The sequence below is a fragment of the Rhinatrema bivittatum genome, chromosome 4 (genome assembly GCF_901001135.1).
Source record: "Rhinatrema bivittatum chromosome 4, aRhiBiv1.1, whole genome shotgun sequence".
NCBI lineage: Eukaryota > Metazoa > Chordata > Amphibia > Gymnophiona > Rhinatrematidae > Rhinatrema > Rhinatrema bivittatum.
Window position 1 is genome coordinate 175,397,494 of NC_042618.1, and position 24,194 is coordinate 175,421,687.

The 24,194-nt window shown below is 44.5% G+C and overlaps 1 long non-coding RNA gene across 3 annotated transcripts in view; it reads left to right on the forward strand.

Annotated features, from left to right (window-relative positions):
* Positions 1-24,194, forward strand: part of LOC115090333 — a 164,902-nt gene that overhangs the window by 118,826 nt on the left and 21,882 nt on the right. For all 3 annotated transcript variants that reach the window (XR_003856374.1, XR_003856373.1, XR_003856375.1), the window contains exons 2-3: positions 17,043-17,198; positions 18,645-18,719. This is a non-coding gene — a long non-coding RNA (uncharacterized LOC115090333). The remainder of the gene's footprint in view (positions 1-17,042; positions 17,199-18,644; positions 18,720-24,194) is intronic.

Consider the following 24,194-nt stretch of genomic DNA (forward strand, 5'->3'; position numbering starts at 1 on the left):
TGTGTTGTACAGACAATGCAGTAAAGGAACATACACGGAGGTTAGTTTTGGTTTATATTTTTTTTTTACATGGAATTGTAGAAAAATAGGGTTTGACTTGATCTCAAGAAATCATCTAGTTGATAGCTCCCCCCTGCCTCATGGCAGGATTCACTGCATTTAAATGATCCCAGACGAATGTTTGACTAACTTTCTCTTGAAAATCTCTAGTGACAGATTTCTGCTCTGCTCCAGGGCTGGTGGAAGTACTAGGCAGCCTCTTGGGGTGGTGGTGCAGCAGTGGCATCTCCTTCTTGCCCCTGTGGCTCTGAAGATGCCTGTACTGGAAGGAGGAGATGCCATAGGAACGGGAGAAGGCTGGAGCAGTGGGCCCGCACGGTGTTGGGAGCAGAGGGCCTGTGCTGCCATGGACAGCAGAAGCAGGATGGAGCCGTGGGGGCCTGTGACATCAAAGCAAATGGCCTACACAGCTAGGAAGAACCAGAAGCAGGCTGGAGCTGTAGGACCCTCACAGCATTGGGAGCAGAAGCCTTGAGCTATGGGGCCCACGTGCATTGGGAGCTGCAGGCTGCACAGCATTGGGAGCTGGAGCAGTGGTCCTGTATGGCCATGGAAAGCACAGCATAAGGCTGAAGCAGTGATACCCCATGGCCAAGGGGAGCAGAAGCAGGCTGGAGCAGTGTCTCTTCCAAAAAAAAAAGAAAAGCATACTATCCATGGGGAGCTGAAGGAGGCTGTTGCTGCCCCTTCTGCTTCCAGAGGGGGTAAAAGTTAGTGAGTAAAAAAGGGGGAGCACATGTTTGTGACTGCATGTGTGAGCATATTTCTGTGACTGTGTGTATGAGAGAGGAGAAAGTTTGTGCCAATTACCCTTCTCCTCCCAGCTAATCCCAGATGTCTGGAAATCGAAAGCTCCCAGATATAGAAAGTGGGGGATTTTTAAAATACTTATTAGTTGTAATTTATTGATGGTGTTTGTTTACTGTTTTGAAATCTTATTAGTGTGGACATTTTTATAAATTGTTTAATTCAGTATTCTGTGTCTTTTTTTTTTTTTAATATTTATTTTTTTTATTAGTATGGTTTTACTTTTCCTGATTTTAAATTTCATTTTATGAGGAATGGTATGTTTCTCCATTGTTGCACTGAATACAGAGTCTCGCTTGTTGCAGTCTTCAGTTCAGTTTTTCTGCCTTCATGTTTTTCTATTTATACTTTACGTACTGTTCTGTATTTGGGGAGGATCTCTCTGTTCTGTGTGTGACTGAAGTGAGGTGTTCTGCTAGCATGTAGTTGCTTTATAGGGATCTATAGCAGACTGGGTTGTTCTGTTTTGGTGTGTTAGAGCCTGATGTAACATTTGCTGTGTTGCCTTTTTATAGGTAGGGCATTCCTGTTTGAGTGCTGGCAGTTAGTGCTGTTTTGATACAGCAGGTTTACTAAGGTTTGGGCTTGACCCTCAGTCATAACAAGCATTACAATAGACCTAATATCTTATGGGTTCCAAATGTGTAGGTTTTTTTTGTAGGGTTTTCTGGTTGGCATCACAAGAATGCATGTAAACATAATACACTTGTCCTAAATCCACTTTGACGTGCCTGCCTGAAAGGTGTAATATAAATCAAATAAGTGATATTTTTAGCACAGAAGACTGTTCTTTGTTTTTCATGTAAAATCTATTATAAAGCCATGATTTTTGTTTTTGGTGTGGGGAGGGCAAGGCGGGGGGGCAGGGGGCACCAAGCTGTAAGGTTTGCTTAGGGTGCCTAATATTGCCCTGGCCCTGCTCTTCTCCCCCACAACCTCCAACCCAGCTTACCTACCCTTAGAACTGGCAAGTCAGACGTTGCACTGTAGAGTTTCTATCTTTATGTGAAAGTGGTGTACCTGGTCCATAGATAAATGGAGGACTTCCTTTCCAGAAGTTTCCAGCATCCATGAGCGTGAAATTTAATAGGGAGAAACCCCCCCCCCCCAAACTTTTAACTAGGTGAACATCCAGAGTAGTCAAGCTGTGAATGGTATTTTCAAGCCCAGTCATTTGCAAACTGTGCTGGTTCAGCTCAGATTATGAACCCCATTAGTTCAGGTTTGCTTTGGATTTCATCTAAAGCAGTTCACCTCTCTGTTAATGTGTCAGGATACTCTTCTGTTTTTCTTTTGAAATTTGACAGTGAAAGCTGGCAGAAGAAAGGTGGTCTTGTTGCCTCTCTGTTGGAGAAGGACTTTCAGAAGTTTTCAAGGAAGAGTTCAAAGGAAGGCCAATATCTTAACCTGGGGTTAACTAATAAAGTTAAATTCATGCTTTCATATCAAGTTTAACAGCCCCTTTAACCATTATAGAGTGTTAATACCTCACATGTAGGTTTTTTGTTTGGCTGCCTTTATAACGCATATTAAGGCCACATGGCAACATCCAGATGTGTATTACAGAAGCAACTGGGGGGTGGGGGGAGCAAGACATGTTCTGAGTTTCTTCAAAGTGTTTAGGGAATCATCACACTTCTCCTTGTGGTTTGCTTTGCTTTTGATGCTCCTTTTTTTTCTTCTTGTAAATGTGTTTGCACTGAGGGGATACTCACAAGGGCAGCTTATGCAAGGATTTTTTTTTCTGCATTTAGTGATTTCTATGTGAGCAATGTTTTGTCAAGAGATGCTGGCATTTGTTTCATTTAGCATGTGTGGAAACGAAATGACACGAAACGAAAAGGACAAAACAAATACAACATTTTCAACCACACACCACTAAAATTTTGATATCCCCTATATATACTCTTCTTTCTCGCACCTCTTCAGTTTGGAGAGTTTCTCTTCCCTATAATGTCCAAAGCTGCCCTTGGGGTGAGGGGTGCAAGGGGAGGAAGATTTGGTAAGTAGGTGACCTTCCTAAAAAGAAAATGAGGTCTTGGGGGTGCCAAGTGTATTACTCTTTTATGGCAGAGATGAGATGGGGATTTCCTTTCTTTAATACATGGATTTTCATATTATAGTTCAGCCCTCTCTAAGGAGGCAGGGGATGTGGAGCCTGGGATGGCCTGCAGAAGTGACTGTGTGTGTGGGCGAGATGTATTTTTCTGTAGAATTTAGTTAGTTCTCTGGCAATTGTATTTAGATGCATTATAGCCCATCCTTCCAGACATGTGCTCCAGGTGAGGTACAACGTTAAACCTGTGAGGGTGTTTCTTTCTTTCTTAGTTGCTTGTTCCAATGGAGGGTGGGACTCTGGTCACAGGGAGAAAGGAAGATTGCAGAAAACTGGGTGCAAGGCAAACCTATTGACTGTAACTTTAAAATTCCAGCGTGTGTGGGCACCCGTGTGCTTGTTTTATATCGTGCATGCAGTTATGTGCATATGATTTTAAAATACACCTATCACACATAAGTGGGCCCCTAATTTTAAGCCGTTGCTCAAGCAAGCATACTTCATGTGTCTTCCGTAGGACTTTGTAGGGTTTATTGCACGTAGGTAAGTGGATTTTAAAATATACTTGCGTGAAGGACATTCCCAGTTTTTACCAACTAGTCCACCAGTTTGTCTTGGTCATCCAGACCCCTCTGCTGCTTCATCCTGCTCTCCTCCCAGTTGACATGGACCCTCACCCTATCATGTAAGCCCTAAAACGCGATTTCTGCAGACTTGCTCTTCATCAAGAGCCAGCAGTAAATATGCACGTGGCTGTAGCCTCCAGGTTTAAAATACACATTTACATGTGTAACTGTTGGCTCTACCTCTCTTCCACCCCCCTTTTTTTCTTAAGCTCACGTACGAGCATAACTGGCAGCTCTTAAAATCTGTGTCGCTCGCGTGCAGCCCACATATGTGCATATGATGGGCCTTTCTAGCGTGAGCAATGCTTTTTAAAATTCAGCCCATTTTGCGTATTTTGGCAAGGCTTTGACCCATCATTTTCCGCCTGCTTTTTTTGAGCCTCCAGCTCATTTGGATCCAGAGTGGGGGATCTGGTGCCATAAGAACCCTAGAAATGCCATGCTTTGTCAGACCAAGGCCCGCTGAGCTCAGCATGCTGTTTCTGAACGTGGCCAGTTCCATCACAAGTATCTAATAGGTTCCAAAAAGTGGATTTTTCTTGTGCTCACCCCAGGGATAAGTGATGACTTTCCCAAATGTATGGACTTTTCCTTTAGCAACTTGTCTAAACCTCTTTTTTTAAAAACCCTGCTGTATTAGTTGCCTTGACCACATCCTCTGGTAACAAAACCCCATAGCTTTTGTGTGCTGAATGAAAAAACTAGCTAAGAATTTTTTAAATCTGTTGGTGGTTAACTTCATGGAATGTCCATTTGTTTTAATATTTGAAAGGATAAATAACCGTCCCTTATTTACCTGTACCACCTCTCTCGTATCCATCTCTTTTCCAAGCTGAAGATCCTTAGCCTGTTCATCTTTTCTCCATAAGGCAGCCCTTCCATGCCCTTCTCTGTATATTTTCTAGTTCAGCCATTTTTTTGGCTTTTTATTTTTTGTAGATGGAGTGACCAGAACTGCACACAATACTCAAGAGGCATTATTATATTCTCATTCCACTCCAAATAATTGCTAAACTTCTATTTGTTTTTTTTAGACTGCCACTGTAAACTGAGCTAAAGATTTCATAGCATTGTCCACAAGGACTTTTCCTGAGTGGTGATTTCTAATACAGAACCCAGCATTGTGTATCTTTTTTTTTTAAGTTGGGAATAGTTTTTTTTCCTATATGCATTACTTTACACTTGTCCACATTAATTTTCCTCTGCCATTTAGACTTTTCCGATGGAGCGCACTGTTAGCCGGCATTTGGACGCGCTTTTTCGACGCGCTAGCTTTACCCCTTATTCAGTAAGGGGTAATAGCGCGTCGAAAACGCGCGTCCAACCTCCCCGCCCCCCCCCCCCCAACCTAATAGCGCCTGCAACATGCAAATGCATATTGATGACCCTATTTAGTTATTCCTGCGCGATACAGAAAGAAAATGTGCAGCCAAGCCACACATTTTACTTTCAGAAATTAGCGCCTACCTTTCTCTGGGCACCGCTAATTTCTCCGGGCACCGGGAAAGTTTACACTGCTTTTCTGTGCACCCTCCGACTTAATATCGTGGCAATATTAAGTCGGAGGTCCCGAAAGTTTAAAAAAGTGAAAAAAAATTTGAAATAGGCCCGCAGCTTGCAGGTTGAAAACCAGACGCTCAATTTTGCTGGCATCCGATTTCCGAACCCGTGGCTGTCAGCGGGCTCAAACAGACACTGGCAAAATTGAGCATCGGCTGTCAAACCCGCTGACAGCCACCGTTCCTGTCCAAAAAGAGGCGCTAGGGACGCGCTAGTGTCCCTAGTGCCTTTTTACCGCCAGGCCTAATTAAAAATTTTTTTTTTTACTGTATCGCGCACACAGGAGAGTAGGCACTCGCCTGCTCTCCCGCGTTTTTACTATATCGGCCCGTGTGTGATTTAACAATTTTCAATAATTTTGTATTTGCAAATTTGATCACCTAATGTTGCTCCGTTTTCTAGATCATTAATATGTAAACTGCATAAGCTCCAGTACAGATCCCTGGGGCACTCCACTATTCTTAATCTTTGTCCATTTGGAAAACTGCCATTTAGTCCTACTTTCCTGTCATTTAACCAGTTACCAATCCACAATAGGACACTGCTCCTGTTCCAAGACTTTTTTTAATTTCCTGAGGAGTCTCATATAAGGGACTCTGGATTTTCAGAAGGCATTTGTCAAATATGCTATTTCAACTGGTTCCATCTTTATGTATGTTTGTTTAAACCTTCAAAAAAATCTGATAAGTAGGAAAAGCATGACATTCCCTTTGCTGAAACCATGCTAACTCTCTTCTCCCATTAAGCCAAGTCTGTGGTTAGTAATTTTGTTTTTTAAGAATAGCTTCTAACATCAGGCTCACTAGTCTCTAGGAGTTTTTTGGTTTTTTTTTTTATTTGCTTTACATTGACTACTTATCAGTCTTCAGGTACTGTGGCTGTTTAGAAAGAGAGTTTACAGTTTACTAGCAACAAGTTTGCAATTTCATGTTTAAGTACTTTTGGAACTCAGGGGTGAAAACCATCTGGTCCTGCTGATTTATAACTCTTTAGTTTAATTTGTTTTGTTACATTCTGGACCACCAGGTAATTTTAAAATGTTTTTTTTTTTTTGGGGGAGGGAGAGCTAAGGGAGCTGTTTTAAAGGGTCAGGGTGGGTTTAGGGGTTTTTTGTGTGCAGTTTTTCCTGCCCTCCCCCCAAAATGAACAATTTTGTGGTGTTTTCCTGTCTGTTTCGGGGAGCCCCGATTTCTGACGACTTTGAAAATATCATACGATATTTTCAATCAGAAAAATGATTCACATCCCTAGTAAAAAGTAAACATTTAACAAATGAGATCCAATCACTTAAGCACATTAATGTTTTTATGAATCCTCATTCCAAAAATGCAGAGATTATCATAACTATAATAAAGCAGCAGTAATCATAAAGGTTTCAACAGGTGCAGAACAGAATTAGAACATGCAAAAAAATATATTCAAATTCTGGTGTCACCTCAGACAGCAAAACAGCCTCCTTCCACTTTCAAACACTTTGTGAAATAAGCCGAACCTTGCCATACCATGACGGCCCTAACTCAAGACTCAGACAGCTGCAGCAATACAAATATTATACCAGGTCCTATTACACTAATACACCACCAACAGGCCGGAGCGCACTGTTAGCCCAGGTTTGGACGTGCATTTTTGACGTGCTAGCTTTACCCCTTATACAGTAAGGGATAATGCGTCAAACGCCCGTCCAACCCCCCCGAAACTAATAGCGCCCGCAACATGCAAATGCATGTTGATGGCCCTATTAGTTATTCCCGCGTGATACAGAAAGTAAAATGTGCAGCCAAGCCGCACATTTTACTTTCAGAAATTAACGTCTGTCGGCGCCGGGAAAGTGTACAGAAAAGCAGAAAACTGCTTTTCTGTACACCCTCTGACTTAATATCATAGTGATATTAAGTCTGAGGCCCCAAAACTAAAAAAAAATAAAAATTAAAAATCGTCCCGTGGGTCGGAAGACAGATGCTCAATTATGCCGGTGTCCGTTTTCCGAACCCGTAGCTGTCAGCGGGTTTGAGAACCAACGCCGACAAAATTGAGCGTCGGCTGTCAAACCCACTGACAGCTGCCGCTCCTGTCAAAAAGGAGGCCCTAATTTGCATAGGCCACCCTCCTGAATCGCGTGTGCCGGGAGAGCGGGCGCTCGCCCACTCTCCCACGCGTTTTTATGTATTTGCCTGTGTGTGACTGCGGTGGGTGGGAGATGACTATTGACTATTGCAAGCTTTTACACAGAGAAAATAAAAACTTTAACCCTTCTCCCTAATTCCCCTAATTATAGAAAACACAGACTTTAACCCTGTATTACTCTTTCAAAAACAGTTTTCCTAGCAAGCCAATACTCACAAGTCCTGCTCACCCACCAGCTTCTGTTTTCAGTAGTATCTTAAGACTGAGACGTACTCAGCCATGAACCTAAATTCGTAACTACCTAGGAATTTTTCTCCAATTTTATATATTCCCTCCCCCTCCCCCCAACATACCTAGTCTGGTTGTTGCTGTGATGGTCCTGGTGTCATCCTCCAGCAATCTTCCCAGCCCCAGCCAACCCAAGCAATGGGAGACCTGCTTCGGGGATGGAACCCAGGGGCCTTCCACACTGCAGTGTGCAGCGCCGCCATTGGGTTGCACCCCAAGCAGATACTCCTTGAATCATGCCTGTTGAAAACGTGGAAGGCGAATATCCCCAAGTGTTCCCATGCACAACACTCTCTTTACAAATCGGAAACAGCTGATCCCAAAGGTGTTTTTCTATGCATTGCTACGGTCTGGAAATATCTTGAAAAGGTTCACCTGTGCAATGAGGAGAGCATAAAGGGCACCTGACCTGGAGTGGATGGGAAAACATTTGAGTGATAGGTCGTAGACAAAACAAAAGAACCATTTCCACAATAGGGGCTTGATTTTCAGAAGCATTTATACGTTTAAAACTGGGTTTTACATGTGTAAATGCACTTTAGCTGCATTATGTGGCTTTTGAAAATTGCTATATATGCCATTGAATTGTCCATAGGTTTTACCCATGTTAAGTGCTCTTATGGTGGGTAAATGTGTTTTTGAAAATTGCTACGATCGTATGTTACATTTTCATCAGTGACTCCTTTGAAAATTCACCTGTAAGAGAGTAAACCAAATTGTATACTTAGCATATTTGTGAAAAAGGTGGCACCTGCAGCACGAGTTCTCCATACATCAAATGGGGAGGGGGTGGGTTTAAACTAGAATTGGCTTTGCTTCTCCCTTCTGACCAGGGTCAATCAACAGGGGAGAGGCAGGAGGGCTATGCAGCCTGAATGTCATTCTCAAAGGGGGCCTCAAATTTAGACACTTATCAAAAAATGTCGTCAAAAGTTATGGCTGGAAGCCTCAATAGCTGGAAATGGCCTGGGCCTTCTTAGGACATGGCACTTTTTGGGCATCTTTGCATTAGGCCTGTCTTATTGAGCTGAGCGCTTCGGCACACAGGGCTGGCTACGAGGATCTGTGGATGGCTGCTTTCTTGTTCAGCCTGGGCCATTTGCGATTCCTCCCCTTGTGAGCGGGGGAAGCAGTTGTGTGCTGCTTTAAAACCCTGCGCAGACCTTGCTCTTTTCTGAGAAGCAGAGCATCTCTGGTGCTCACTAGGCATGTGCTGTCATTTTTAAAATGATAGGGAAATGATGTTTTTGTTTTGTCCTCATTCGAATTAAAGCAAGGCAATGTTTTTATTTTTGTGCACATTAATAGAAAACATGATGAAACAAAACTTGTTTTAATTCCCCCTCCCCCCATACACACCTCCTGCACTCGAAGGTGCAGGTGCAGTCCAGAACCTCGGGGGCACAGCCACTAAGCTGTCAAATGGGAATTTGTCAACGGGTAAATTGCAGGAACTGGGCAGGAAAATGAACATGTGGCTGTGTATCTGCTTCCTTGCTGAACTGAACCAACAGTGAGTGCAACAAAATGCCAGACTTTTCCCCTGGCACTGAAGTGGAAAAGTTTCCTCCAGTCTCATATTTTGGACTTGACTTAAGCCTAGAAGGGCTGCGCGGCAGAGGGGTTTAATTACCAATGAAAGCGGAGTTAAGGAAACTGGGGCCAGCAGCTGTAAACACGCACACGTGCTACTTAGTGTACCTACAGCAGAGTATATGGACTTTTTAGTTTGGGGGGAGTGGAGCCTTTCCATGGCACATTGATGTAGTGCAAAGTCAGCAAAACCATTTTACATTTGGAACACTTTAACCTGGAATAATCTTTTTTTTTTTTTTGTTTTGTTTTTAAATGTACAAAAGATGATGAAACCAAGCATTAGGCCTTTCTACTTCCCTGTGGCATGAGCTTTCTGAGCTGCCAAATGATACTATCGTAGTCGTAGAGCCATGGGCTCTGATTTGGCCCCTGGATGGGACTCCATGAAATATGATTCTTACATTTTAGCAAAAGAAGAAACACAACACATTACTACTTTTAACCTGGACTCCTTTCATCTAGTGTAAGTGCATTCATTTCTGGTCCTAATGAGAGACTTGGGATGACCAGCTGGCTCTCCTTAAGCAGGACCGGTAATCCAGGATTTTGTAGCCCATACGTGCAATGGGGTAAAGCCTGACCTATAGCTGCCTGTCTTGCCACCGTAGAGTCATCTCGCTACCAGAATGAGTGCTGGCGTCTGTCTATGACGTTCGTGAGCCGTAATGACAAGGCTACCAGGCTTAAGGGGAGGGCATCTCTCACAAGGCTTGGTGGTACCAACATTTAGCGTTTCCCAGTCAGGTTGCAGCTGATTCTTAGTTCATTTTAAACATGTGCAGCCTCTTTGTTTATGATAAAAGTGAGACAACCTCCCCCAATCTGGTTCATTAATCCCCCCCCCCCCAAAAAAAAAAAAGCAGAGTATATTGGTGAACTTTTAAAAAAAAAAAACAAAAAACACTATGCTAAATTTTGTCTATAATCATCCTTTGGCTCAGAATGAGATGCTGGTGGCCAGTGTTTGGATGCTGGCCTTTTGCCTCTGCCAAAACCTTACCGGTTCCTCCTCCGTGTTTACGCCTCGTCCAGCATTAGCTGAACCGCACACAACCAAGCAATGAGCCAACTGCACAGGAAGGCTGAGGGCAGCCCCAGGGGACACACCACACCACACCACACACTCCCACACTATATTGCTTGCTTACCAGGTAAAGCCACTGGCTTTGAAACCTTGCAACTTCCACATGAAGTCTCAGGAGCAGCACACGAATGACGAAACCTTTCATATATCATTAAGGGTGATGGCATCTATGCAGAGGAGTGATGGGAGGGGGTGGGGGTGTGACAATTTCTCAGTGACTTTTGTCAGCAGGTGGATGTATTTATGAAATACATGGGAGGGCAGGAAAGCCAAAAGCACAATCATGATCCAGACTGGAGGAATTCTGTAGGTTATTTTTCAAACGAGTTTTGAGTTGAGGTAACTAAGGATAGATGAAACTGGTTCAGGGTGTTGTCGTTTACCTAGCTGACATCAGATATTGCAGTCAAGTCCAAAAGCATATCTGTGTAAAGATCAACTTAACATCTTGTTCTCACCTCCCCCCAAAACGTGTTTATTTTTTTTTTGTTTTTTTTAAATGGTTGTGGAGAGAGGGACAGTCAAACACCTGAACAAAGCATTATAATCCTGTATGGTTTCAGCATCACATTTTCAGAATCTTTATTGGGTAACAATTGCTGACTTCTTCATTCCTTTAAGATGTGAAAGTCACAAAGAAAAGGCTGTTATGATAAACATTCATGTACTGTTTGTATACCCCAGTTTCACCTTTTTCATGTTTTTTTGTCCCCTCAGTAGTAGGGCATAATAGAAACCCCCCCCCCCTTCCCAAAACATAGCAAATGAATCTCTGCATCTGTGCCTAGTGAGCACCAGAGAGGCTCTGCCTCTCAGAAAAGAGCACAATATGTGGAAGAGCAAGGTCTATGCAGGGTTTTAAAGCAGCACACAACTGCTTCCCCTACTCACATGGGGCGGAATCACAAATGGCCCAGGCTGAACAAGAAAGCAGCCATCCACAGATCCTCGTAGCCAGCGCTGTGTGCTGAAGCGCTCAGCGCAATAAGACAGGACATGGCACTATTTGGGCATCTTTGCATTAGGCCTAAGAAGGCCCAGGCCATTTCCAGCTTTTCAGGCTTCTAGCCATAATAAATATCAAATGTCAAGGGTCTAAATTTGAGGCCCCCTTTGAGAATGACATTCAGGCTGCATAGCCCTCCTGCCTCTCCCCTGTTGATTGACCCTGGTCAGAAGGGAGAAGCTAAGCCAATTCTAGTTTAAACCCACCCCCTCCCCATTTGATGTATGGAGAACTCGTGCTGCAGGTGCTACCTTTTTTCAAAAATATGCTAAGCATACAATTTGGTTTGCTCTTACAGTTGAATTTTCAAAGGAGTTACAGGTGTAAATAGATACTCTGGTTATCTGGATCAATATGGACGTTCATAGATAAGATAACTCAGAAGTTATCCAGTTACCTGGCTAAAATTTAACTGGATAACACAGGGGCTTTCGGGGGGCATTTGAGGGAGGAGTTACATTAACTGGCTAAGTTATCTGGCTCACTCCAATATTCAGAGTTAGCTGGATAACCTATCCTGCTATGTCTGGTTGGGCCAAAGAGCTATCCTAGAGTTAGCCACAAAGTTATCTGGCTTTAAGATAACCGGCTGTATTCCATAAAGCAAATGCACTATGGAATATACTTCCCAAGTTAGCTGGAGAAACTTATCCAGCTAACTTTATCTGGACAGTGACTGAATGTGGACCTTGTGATGTCCTATATAAGTAAAAACATGCAAGTTTTTGTTTTGTTTTTTTGTTAAATCACCGCATTAAACTCTGAATAGAGAGGGTTTGAACCAGCAGCATGATTTGCTTTGACTTCACCATGAAGCCTGAAGTGAGAAGTTAAGTGGTGCACCTGAGGGGTGTCGTCCTATCCAGACAAAGCATCTCTGCTGCTCTTGGCTGACGCTGGCTGCGCCAAGCTCCTAAGATAAGCCAGCATGTGGTCCAAGGAGCTGTGAAATGTCCCGTGGAGTCGGGGGAGCTACGTTCATGTGACTCAAGGAGGGCCTGCTGCGGGATCTCTGGCATATGGGGCTTCCTTGATTTTTTTTAAAAGGATGGTTTTGGAGCTCCGAGCTACATTAGCACTTGGTCCTGCAGAACGCTGGATTCTTGGCAGTGTTACCTGTTGGCCCAGTGGAAGAAGTATCTGGAGATGATATACACACGTTATCGGTACCACAGATACCTGCTTCAGATGGTACCTCCCACAGGAAAAAAAAAAAGTTGTATTATGTTTCTCAGTGCTTATGTAAACTTTAGTCAAAAATCCTGCACAGTCTTGGAACTGGGTATCGAAAGAATGAAGTTGCCAGGTCGGGGTCTCCACCTCTTAGATGAACAGGGAATTACTGGGAGTCATTGATAACAGAGGTATTTAGTATTTTAGCAATGGAGAAAGAGAAATGGTGTACATTCCCCCCCCCCCCCACCCCATGCAACCATTGGTGGCTCTAGACCTTTTCTCTGCCATATGTTGGTGAAGGAGTAACACTATTAGTATGTTATTAGTAACACTCTAACATATGAAGTATTAGTTGTGGGGTTGCACCAGAAAAAGGATTTAGGAATCGCTCGTTAACACATTTGCTTTCGATGCGTGGAAAAGAGCGACCGTGTTGGGAGCCTTATGTTCTTAGGAGTCTGCCTCTGTGCCCTTCAGAAAGATGTCCTCCTGGCACGGTTACTGCCTTCGCCGTGCCACTGACCGAGCTGATGGTAGAATTGGTCTGAAATGGAGCAGCTGTCCCTAACTGGGCACCCGTGCTGTGAAATCGACTTGTCCCTGGGTGAGAAGGGAGGTATTAAACAAATGCATGCTGCTTTTACTTTTGGGACACACGCTGTCTTGCCTGCATTTAGTATCCCAGTTTGCAAAAGGAGAAGAAAATATAGTTCTCTAATCAGTTTAGGGCCAGAGCAAGGAGAAAACACTTAATGCTGGTAATCCCCAAGGGTAGAGAGAGAGAAATTTTAAAAGGCAGAAGTAGAACAAAAGGTCACCGCACTTAGAGCCAGTGCAGGGAGGACCAGTGGCTGATGTTTAACAAATATACTTTTTTTCAAAAACAATTTGTTCAAAAGCTCCTTTTCTGTTGGCTTGTGGGTAGGCATGGGCACACGGGGTGAAGCAGACCCATGCAATCACCCGCTTTTGAGTGATAGAGAATCATGGGACCAGGGGCAGATTGTAGGAAAATATCAGCCCCGGGGGATTTTTTTCAAAACGGGCTCATGAATTATATGTTCAAGTCCCTTGTGTGCTTTCTGTACAGTATGTTCTTCAACAGTTCCCAAATGCATACCAAGCTGACCTTTCAGAGGCCCATCGTGACCTGGAGCCAAAATATCCCTAATGTAAATGTCACATTTTTCCCTAAATAACCAGAGCAGCGCATGCCCTAGTCTAGGGATGAGCAAATGCAACTGCAGTTCCTCTTCGAGCCATTCAATTGGTTGACTCCTGCACCCACCCCACCCCCTCAAATTTGGTCACATTTCTCTTGTATATACCTCTTTGAGAGTGATGTGTGAGAATTCAAGAAAGCCTTAACCATCTATTCAAAGAGGCATTTAACAATCCTACCTAATAAACGAAGGATGACCGACGTGCCGCAAATGCGCAGTAGAGACCAGCTCTACCGCGCATGTGCGGGCGAGCACGTCGGTCTGAGCCGAAAAAAATGGCGGCGTCCAGTGGCAGCGGCGGCGTCGGGTGGCAGCGGCGGCAGCGAGGGAGGAGAGAGGGAGGGAGGGAGTGGGACTGAGTGAGGGGGGGGACTGAGTGAGGGGGGTGAGAGAGGGAGGGAGTGGGACTGAGAGAGAGAGGGAGTGGGACTGAGGGGGAGGGCGTGGGACTGAGTGTGAGGGAGAGGGAGGGAGAGAGGGGGGAGGGAGTGGGACTGAGGGAGAGTGAGTGGGAGTGAGTGAGAGGAGAGAGGGAGGAGTGGGTGAGAGGGAGGGAGGTAGGGGTGGTGAAGAGTGAGGGGAGAGAGAATGAGGGGGAGGTGAGAGACAGAGGGATGTAGCCCGTTTTAATGGGCTTAACGGCTTGTTTAATATAAATCAATTGCTTGTCATTTTTAAATTTTTGTTTTAAGTCAGTCTCTAAGTTTATTTTAGTTGTTGTATTTTATACATTTTACTTATTTATGTTTGTATATTGGTAAGCTGCCCTGAACCTTGGAGGGCATGGTTGTTAAATTCTTTTTATGTTTGAGTATTTTTTTTTATTGATTTTCACAGCTAATCAATTACACTAGCGTGTCACAAGACAAACACTGCAATGATGAAAATACAATACAGAAAGAAACTTGGCAATATATGCCTAACAAATTCCTACACCCCTCCCCTCCCTAGAACTTGCCCGGTTCGAAACAGAGAAATTCTTTTAAATAAATTAATATCCTGGATTCCTGGCCTGTGTTAGTCTCTTGACAACCAATCAGCTCTTGAGCCAGTTGTCAAGCATTGAGGCAACCACACTGCCAACCTGTGGCTCAGATGCACATTCTCACTCTGACACACATTCTGCTGTTGTGCTACTAAAGTGCTCACTCAGTGGCTTCTGCATCATTGTGTAAAACGTTTGCTTAACTACCAACTTTTCTCAGCCTGCAGCGCCCCCACTGGTTTCACAGTAGTAAAAATGCACATCCTGGCTCACCCCCTCCCTTTGTGACTGTAGCTTGCCTCCACTTCTCTGGACACTTCACCCCCCTCCCTAGTTCAGTGCATCCTCAGTGACTTTATCAACCGTGCGTTACATAGTGTCTGCTGCTTTTACAGTTTTGGTTCTCTAGACTCTGTTCTGCCTACCTACTCTAGGGTAGGGAGGACTTGAGGTGTTCTGGTGAAAGCTATCAGTGTAGCTATGTTTAAAAAAAAGTTTGGGCAAGTTCCTGGAGAAGTTCACAACAATTAAAGGTGGACTTGGGGATTCTACTGCTTATCCCTGGGATCTGTAGCTTGGAATCTATCTACCCCAGTTCTCCTCTACCCTGGACCTTACAGAAGGCTATTGTCAGTACCAATGTGATGGTTCTCGGCCCTAGAGGCCTTCAACTTTTATAGGGCAAGAAAGGAAAACAATGCAGAATTCCTGTCCATAGAGGTGTCCCTTGTACAGGCAGGTGCTCATCCTGACAAGGCTGAGCTGAGGAGGGTACTTGAGGGAATCTGTAGAAAAACTCCCTCAGACTACCTTAAGGGACTGGGCATAGCTGTCTCACCTAGACCCCCTTAAGATCCAGAGCCACAGGGAATCCTGGGTGAAGGGAGGAGCCCTTTGCCAGAGTATACACCCAAGGCCTAGAAGGGTTAGACAGGCCCTGGGGAGCAGGCAGAGATCCATTGTATGCTAAGACCTGTTAGTGTAAGGATAGTGTGTTACCTGAAACTAAGGTGCGCTGTTTTGCATTTAATCTTGCACTGTAAATTGCACAAGGGAAACAGCCAGTCTCCCCCATTCCTTCTGGCTGTTTTGAAGCTGTTGTCCAAGTTTTACCACACATGTATATTACATTTGTATGCACTGATATGGTGACAACCAGAGAATCTAACAAAATAGCCCACTAGATAAATACTTGAAGAAAAGGATACAAATTTACACTGTAAAGGAGGGGGGAAAACCCCTCAGTCTGAGCAGAACAGGTATAACACCTTAAAAATGCTCTCCAGTGTAATTATAGGTAATAAAAACCTTTATTTTAATATGCTCTTGTGTATTTGTGCAAAACTTTTTTTTTTTTTTCATTTAAATAGTAAAATGTCCCCATATAAACTGAATTGCAATATAGTAACAAAATAGCACTAATTGCCAGCACTCATGCCTTACCTTTTGAAAGCAACACTGCAAATATTCTGGGCCCCAAAATACCAATAACACCTATTAGGAAAACAGAACAAGTTAGGGATGAATAACAGCCTACACAGAAACTGCAGACTAGAAGAATACCTCATGTTGTTCAGACATGCAGAATATAGACCCTCAACAAACACACAAAAAAGAAACCATAAAGTATAAATAGAAACGTGCAGACAAAAACTGAACTGGAAACCACAACAAGCCACACTGTGTATGGTGCAATAATAAAACCAGAATCACCATAACTATTCCTCATAAACAAAATCAAGAAATAGCAAATCATGCTAATACATTTCAAAACAATTGATGAATAGAATTAAACACTCATACATTTTTATTTTTTTTTTAATTTCCCAAACTCCAACAAAATATTTCAAAACAGCGGACACAAACCCCAAATGAAAACAGATTAGGATAAAATATCCCCTGCTCTCTCCATACCTGGGAATCTTAGATTCCAAATACACTGAGATTGTCTTGTCGGGGGGTGGAGGGTATGCACACTCTCTCCTTTCGCTTTCATATACACACATTTTCTAACAATCAGATGTTCACATGCTGACACACTCATGCTCTCTCGCACTCATATGCACACACGTGCTCAGTGACACACTCATTCACTGACGCAGTCACACTCACATTCTCACATACACTCATAAATGCTCAGTCTCGCACAAATTCACATGCTGACACAAATGCTTAGTCACACAGACTCTCATAGACTGCTCACACATACCTGCTCACTCAGTTTCTCTTCTCCCTCCTGCAGAATGCAGGAATGGCAGCAGCCCCTCTGATTAGGTTTTTGTTTTTTTTTTGTCATATTGGTGGATAGAGGATCCAACCAAACCCCGGGAGAGCAAGGTCTTGGTGGGCTGCCTATTTCTGCAGGAGGTGGCATCCCTTGTCGTGGGAAGAGGTAGGCTGCAAGGTCCTGTTAATCTTTATTTAGACTTTTTTTTTTTTTTCTTCCCACAGCCCTGGAACACAGGAACCCACAGCAAAGCAGAGCATGAGGCACAGAGTTGGCAGTAAGGCAGCCTTGGGAGGCCTAGTGGCTGCCTCCCACCCAAGAGGAAGAAGCAGAACTGGGAAGGGGAGACAGCTGAATATTTCCTGCCTCCGCGGTTGAAGGTAGGGGAGGGATTTTGTCCAAGACATCAGCAGGAGGGGACCTAGGAATCCACTGCTGCCACAGAAAAAAATCAGTGAGCAAATGAGGAAGAGCCTCTGGGGAGGCTTCAGAAAGCATAATTGGGTAGCTGGTCTTGGTCGCAGACATGGTGTTGGCTGGACCAGCTCGCTGGGGCATGCCCTTAACCCGGATATGCCAATCTGCCCCTGCCTGGGACCCACCACAAAATTAAAGAACTTTAAAAGCCAAATCAAAATAGTGATTTTCAAAATTTCAGATATTACAGATGTGGGTTGGTAGGCTCAAGATTCATTTACTAGCTGGTGCTGTGTCTTGTACGTTCTTAATGTCTTGTCTAAATAACTGCAGAGGGGCTTTGTACTGTGATCCGCTTGTAAGCCTGAGTCCTGCCCACTACTTTCCAGCCCTTGGTTCAATGTGCTGAGGGGGAGAACACAAGACCACAGCTGATGTTGGAAAAATGATGCTCTGTTAATGCATTATTTTTGGTTATGTTGCTCCTTGCTTACCTGGACAGTCATGGTACAAACTGCAGTGATAAAGCCTATGGGGACAGACTTAAAGATCTAAACATGGCGTCTGTCCCCTCGCCCCCCCCCCCCCCCTTTCCTCTAAACACCTCCAAGGTAGCAATGCACAGGAGCGGGGCTTCTTTCAATGGAAAGGAGGCTCTAGAAGAAGGGAGTAATAGGATGAGGCTAAAGAGGTACACTCAGGAGAAATCTAATAAAGTACTTTACAGAAAGGGTGGTAGACAGACGGAAGAACCAGTGGAGGCAAGGACAGTCTCTGATTTCAAGGAAGGATGTGACCAGCCCTGGGGTTCTCTGTAGGAGTGGTAGAGATTAGAGTTGAGCTCTTGGTGTGGATGGGCAGACTAGATGGGCTTATGGGCTTTTCTCTGCTGTCATTTTTATGATTTATTCCATTTATGATATATTCTGGCACAAACAATGAAAATCCACTCAATTTTGGGGGGTTTAAAATAGACATATCTAGTTAGGGATGGATTTAAGCATAGATACTTTAAGATTAGATGACTGATAAGCATTAACACTTCTTGTTCTAGGGCAAATGACTAGCAGATCTTGTCCTGATTATCTTACAACCAGTGCTCCCCCCCCTCCCAAGGAAAAATGTCTGCACTCAGAGGCAGGGCTATCCTTATGGGGAGGGGAACTGGGACAACCACCCAGTGCCCTACATTCCCAGATAGCGCTGCATGTTTCAGTCATGGCATGAGCCTCCTCTCCACTCCCACCTTCCCATACTCTCTCCTTCCTGCATGGCATGGGAAAAATACTGCTGGGGGTGGGGGGGAGTTGAGAGAGAGAGGCACCACTAGGTGCTTTTTTTTCTCCCCTCCCTCTCCCAGTGCTTTCTAGCCATCCCTTACTAATACTTCTTTTTTTTTTTTCTTTCAGATTCAGGAAACTTTATCAGACAACTTGTACCTGTTTTGTCAAAGTAATACACAGTGATTGAAAAGAGTGAAAAATGTAAGTGTTAACAGTAATTTAAAATTACAGGTTCTAGTGCTATCCTAGGTCATGGTATGCAAGTCTGGTGCCCTAATTCTTAGTCAGTGCTCTGCAGAGATCAACCCTCTTCTTGCTCTGGTCCAGCCCCTTCTCACTCACAGGCCGATACAGTACAGTGCGCTCCAGCGCTCAGAGCGCACTGTGAACCCGCGTTTGGATGCGCGTTTTCGACGCACTAGCTTTACTCCTTATTCAGTAAGGGGTAATAGCACATTAGAAACGCGCGGCCAACACCCCCCCCCCCCCCCAAACTAATAGCGCCCGCAATATGCAAATGCATGTTGATGGCCCTATTAGTTATTTCTGCGCAATTCAGTAAGTAAAATGTGCAGCCAAGCATTAATTTCTGCCGGCACAGGGAAAGTGTGCAGAAAAGCAGTACACCCTCCAACTTAATATCATGGTGATATTAAGTCGGAGGTCCCAAAAGTAAAAAATTAAAAAATAAATAAATTTTTAAATCAGCTCGTGGGTTGAAAACCCGGACGTTCAATTTTGCAGGCTTCCGGTTTCCGAACCCGTGGCTGTCAGCGGGTTTGAGAACCGACTCTGGCAAAATTGAGCGTCAGCTGTCAAACTCGCTGACAGCTGCCGCTCCTGTCAAAAAAGAGGTGCTAGGGACGCACTAGTGTCCCTAGCGCCTCTTTTTACCGTGGGCCCTCATTTGAATACTGAATTGTGCGCACAGGAGAACGGGCACTTGCCCGCTCTCCCGCGACTTTTACTGTATCGGCCTGTCAGTCTGCAGAGATCAGGATAGCTATGAATGAAAGCTTATGGTATTATAGCTCCAGTTAGGTCTAGTTCTGATTCAGCTGGAAACCCAAAGGAGCAGGGGAAAGCTAGAGTTGACCTGGCCAAGAGGCAGCACTATGCATGACCTATTAGTTTGCATATGACCTCCAATTTCAATTCATTTTCAAGATCAACTGGTTTGCCTAGCTTTCCCTTTTTCTTGTTGGGGTTGGTTTGGTTTTTTTTTCTAATTGTCTGTCGATCGCATTGAGATTCCTGCAGTTTTCTAAAGAACTCTATACTTCTGGCCCTTAACCAGTTTCATTGACTTCTAAGTAGGCAAAGTAAAATATATAGGCAGACGTTTACTTAAAACTTTACCATATGTTGAAAATAAGATTAATGCTTCCACCATCAAACTAGGCAGGGTTTTTGAAAATGCAGTCAAGCACGTGAACAGGCAATAAGATGAGTGGCAGATGACAGGGAATGGTTCCAGTGTTTTTTCTCACTACTGAAACAAATGGAGACTCTGCTGAAGGAAAGGTTATTGAATTGGTTTTATAAGATCATGTCAGATGAATCTGATCAATTTTATTTTTCCCCCATTTTGAGTGACTAGAGAACTAGGTAAAGGCTGTGTGCTAGATGTGGTTTCAGGGGTGGTTCATGGCAATCTGCTGCCTGAGGCAAGGGATATGAGAGCACTCCTCCAAAAGATGTAGCACAGGACAAATCGCCCAGAGGAACAAGTGATAGGAGGGGAAGGGATCCCCCTTGGAGTTTTGCTGGGGTGGAGGGGAAATCCCCCTTAGAGTTTTGCTGAGTGGTAGGACCCTTATTCTGGCCCTTTCACAGGCCGATACAGTAAAAATTGCGGGAGAGCAGGTGAGCACACAGGCCACTCCTGTGCACGCGATTCAGTAAATAAAATTATTCAAATTAGGGCCCACAGTAAAAAGTTGGCTGTCAGCGGGTTTGATAGCCAACGTTCAAGTTTGCCGGCATCTGTTCTCAAACCTGCTGACAGCCACGGGTTCGGAAACTGGACGCCAGCAAAATTGAGTGTCCAGTTTTTGAGCCGTGGGCCCATTTAAATTTTTTTAAATTTTTGATTATTTTTTACTTTTGGGATATTAAGTCGGAGGGTGTAGAGAAAAGCAGTTTTTGAAATGCTGGGTGAGGCAGGAATCTGGGTTTCCAGAGAAGTAACAGCTAGTGTTTCTAGGAAGCTAGCAACCTTCACATACCCAGGAACCCTATGCTTCCCCAGCATCTTCTCCCTGGGGAAGTGGGTGAATGGTGGGGGTTTGTGTCATGCATTCAGGACCAATGCAAAGATACTTGGCGAAACTTACAATCTGGCACCCCCTACAATTAATTATGCATTTATAAAGATTTTACATGGAAAAAAGACATTAAAAGCACAATCTTCTGAGGTAAAAAAAAAATAAATTACTTGTTACATTTACAATCACTGTGTGGTGCCAACCAGAAAACCCCTAGAAAAGACTCTTGTAACCTATGATATTAGACCTAATGTAATTCATCTTAGATGAGGGCTTGGCTCTCAAAAACCCATGAGTAAATCATTATAATATAGTAAACCTCCCATACCTAAACTGCACTAAATGCTGGCATTCAAACAGCAACAACCCTAACAATGAAAAAGCAACACTGAAAATATTACACCAGGCCCTAAAATATCAGAACATCTCCCATTAGGCAAACAGAACAAGCCAGGCTGTGTTAGATCCCTGCACAGAAACTACACGCTAGCAGAATACTCCACTTCGGTCACATGGGATACTGGGCTTGATAGACCTTTGGTCTGATCCAGTATGGTAAATCTTTCCAGCTGTGGCCAATCCAGGTCACAACAACCTTTTCAGGATCCTAAAAGGTCAATAGATTCCATGCTACTTATCCCAGGAGTAAACTCTGGAGTTCCCCCAAATCCACCTTAATGGTTTATGGCCTTGCAGAACACAGACAAAACCTTCAAATACAGAATAAAGTGACTAAAATATAGATGGAAACTTGCAGGAAAAACCAAACTGGAAACTGCAAGAAACCAGACTCTGTATTCATTGTAACAATGGAAAACCAGAAATATTATATTCCTAATAAAAACAAATAAAATCAAGAAATAGGATAGGTATGTATTATGATTTTGTGAATGTAAGACTCTAAATCACCTAGAATTCAAAAATTGTTTTTAAATTTTCCAAACACCAATAAAATATTTCAGAATAGCAGACACATCAATTAAAACTAATAAGGATAAAGAAACCCCTGAGAATTTTTGATTTCCAGGTTCCCCAAGATGCTCATGGATTACTGGAATTGGGATGGGGGGGACTTGTGCACAAACTCTCTCATATGCACACTCATGCTCTCTCACTTGCTCGATCAGAAAAACATGCTCTCACACACACTGCTGCTCTGGAAGCAAAAGCTGCAGCAGCAACCTGCTTCAGCACACAAAACACTTGAGGCAATTCCTCCTTCAGACCATGAGGCAATGCTACTGTCCCTCCTGCTCGTGCATCCATCTACTGCTGCTGACTCTGTTCCACCTCCTGCTCCCTTAGGCAATGTGATTGATATTGCCACTGGCTCTTGCACCTTCCAGGGGCAGTGATGACATTTTTCTTCTCACTTGCACGGGCCCACACTACACCACTTCCTCTTCATTGCTGCCGCCCCCAGAAGTGTGGAGCTCTAGGTGGCTGCCCAGTTCACCTAATGCTTGCACCAGCCAACTCCATACAATCTTGTGCCATTTCTTCTTCCTTCCCCCTCTTTTCCTCTTGCATCACTCTTCTACCTCACTCATATCCAACTTCCACTCTTTACCCTGCTCACTCACACTCTTCTCCCTTCCCCTCTCCCCTCTTATGTTGAACCCTTTTCTATCTCGTTCCGTTCCTCTTTTCTTTTCCCTTACGTTCTCACACACCCTTCCTATCTCCTTTCACAATCCTATCCCTCCCGCTTAGTCTCATCTTCCTTCTGCTGGTGGTGAATGGGAACCCCACTGGCCCTTCACTAAAACCACAGGAAGTGGGGCCTGGGTCCATACAGATCCTGGTCTTCCTGCCTGCAATGTGAGGCCTCAACCCATACATCAAAGCTCATGGTACGCTTATGAGTCTGCTTCATCCTGCCAGCAGGGAATGAGGCCTGCAGGTATATCAACAAAGCACACTGTGTGCCTCATCTTGCTGGTGGGGGGGAGGGACCCTTGCTGGCATGTCAGCAAGGTGTACCAACGTGGGTCCCCTATATCCTGCCAATGAAGGGGGGGGGGGCTTGGTTGTGAGTCCGTCCCCACCTGGAATGTCATCAAAGCCTGCCGTGGCTTTTCATCCTGTCGTAGGCCTTTGTGTTTTAGGTAAAGTAAGGGGGCTGCCTCAGAGGTGTTTCGGGGGGGTCACTTGCTGCCATTCCCAAATATTGTCACCTGAGGTGACAGCTTCACCCTGCCTAATCGTAGAGCCACCCCTGTGTGCTTTTGCTATCATTTCAACAAAACTGTCAATATTTTCCTGCACACATGAATAAAATCAGCAGGCTGGAAATAGGTTGCGAAGTGGTGAACTGGATTAGAAATTGATTGAATAGTGGAAAACAGAATTCACTCTGAGGAGGGAAAGGTGATTAGAGTACCTTATGGCTTAGTTCTAGGGTCGGTTCTGTTCAGTATCTTTCTGATATTGTGGAAAGGACAAAAGGAAAATTGTCCTTTTTGTGGATGACACTAATCTGCAAAAGAGTGAACATCCCTGAAGGAGCAGAGAGAACGAATAAAGGAATCATTTGAGGAAGTCTAGGAGAAGCTGAGTTGGGGGATCATTGGCGTGAGAAGATCAGCTGGGGGGGAATGTGTGTGAGAACAAGCGGTGTGTGCATGTGAGAGAAGGGATTAGTGCTGGGGATGTGTTAGTGCAGCGCTTCTCAATCAGTGTCGCCAAGCAGCGGCAGGTGTGTTGTGTACTACCAGTCTCCTGCTGTTCTTCCCCCCCCCCCTTTCCTTCACCGAGTGAGAGACAGGCTATCTTCCACTGCTGCCGTTGCCGCTCAGGCTATCAGCACGTTCAAGCCTGGATGGGAACGGCAGCAGTGTTAGTGGAGGCTGGCAACTGCTGCTGGGCCTTTTCTGCTTCCTGCACCTGCCCCAGAACAGGAAGTGATGTGCAGTGGGATGAGTGGGAAGAAGAAAGAGCCATGCTGCATGAAAACGTAGCAGCGGTGGCCCCAAGCAGTAGTGGGCCCAAAGCAAAATCAGAAGCAGCCAGAAATCGGCACAGGAGACAGAATTAGCCTCCCGTGGCCAATGGGATTCTTCTTTCTTGGCCTGCGGGGGCTAGAGGAGGAGGCTGCTGCAGCTACCATTTGTGCTGGGGGGGGGGGGGGAGCAGGAAATGAGACAGCCAGCTAGCCTGTGTGTAAGTGAGAGCATGTGATTGAGAGAAACTGGTCAGAGGTGATGTGTGTATAGGAGAGACAATAGAAGTGACTGATCAGGGAGATGACTGAAGTGTGTGAGTGATTGTGGGAATGAGAAGCCTGTGCATATGGAGAGAGCTAGCATAGGAGTAAAACATGGGTGTGTATGAGACACAGCATGGGAGTGGGAGGCCTGTGTGTATGAGAGAGAGACTGATCGGGAAGGTGACCGGTGTGTATGTAAGA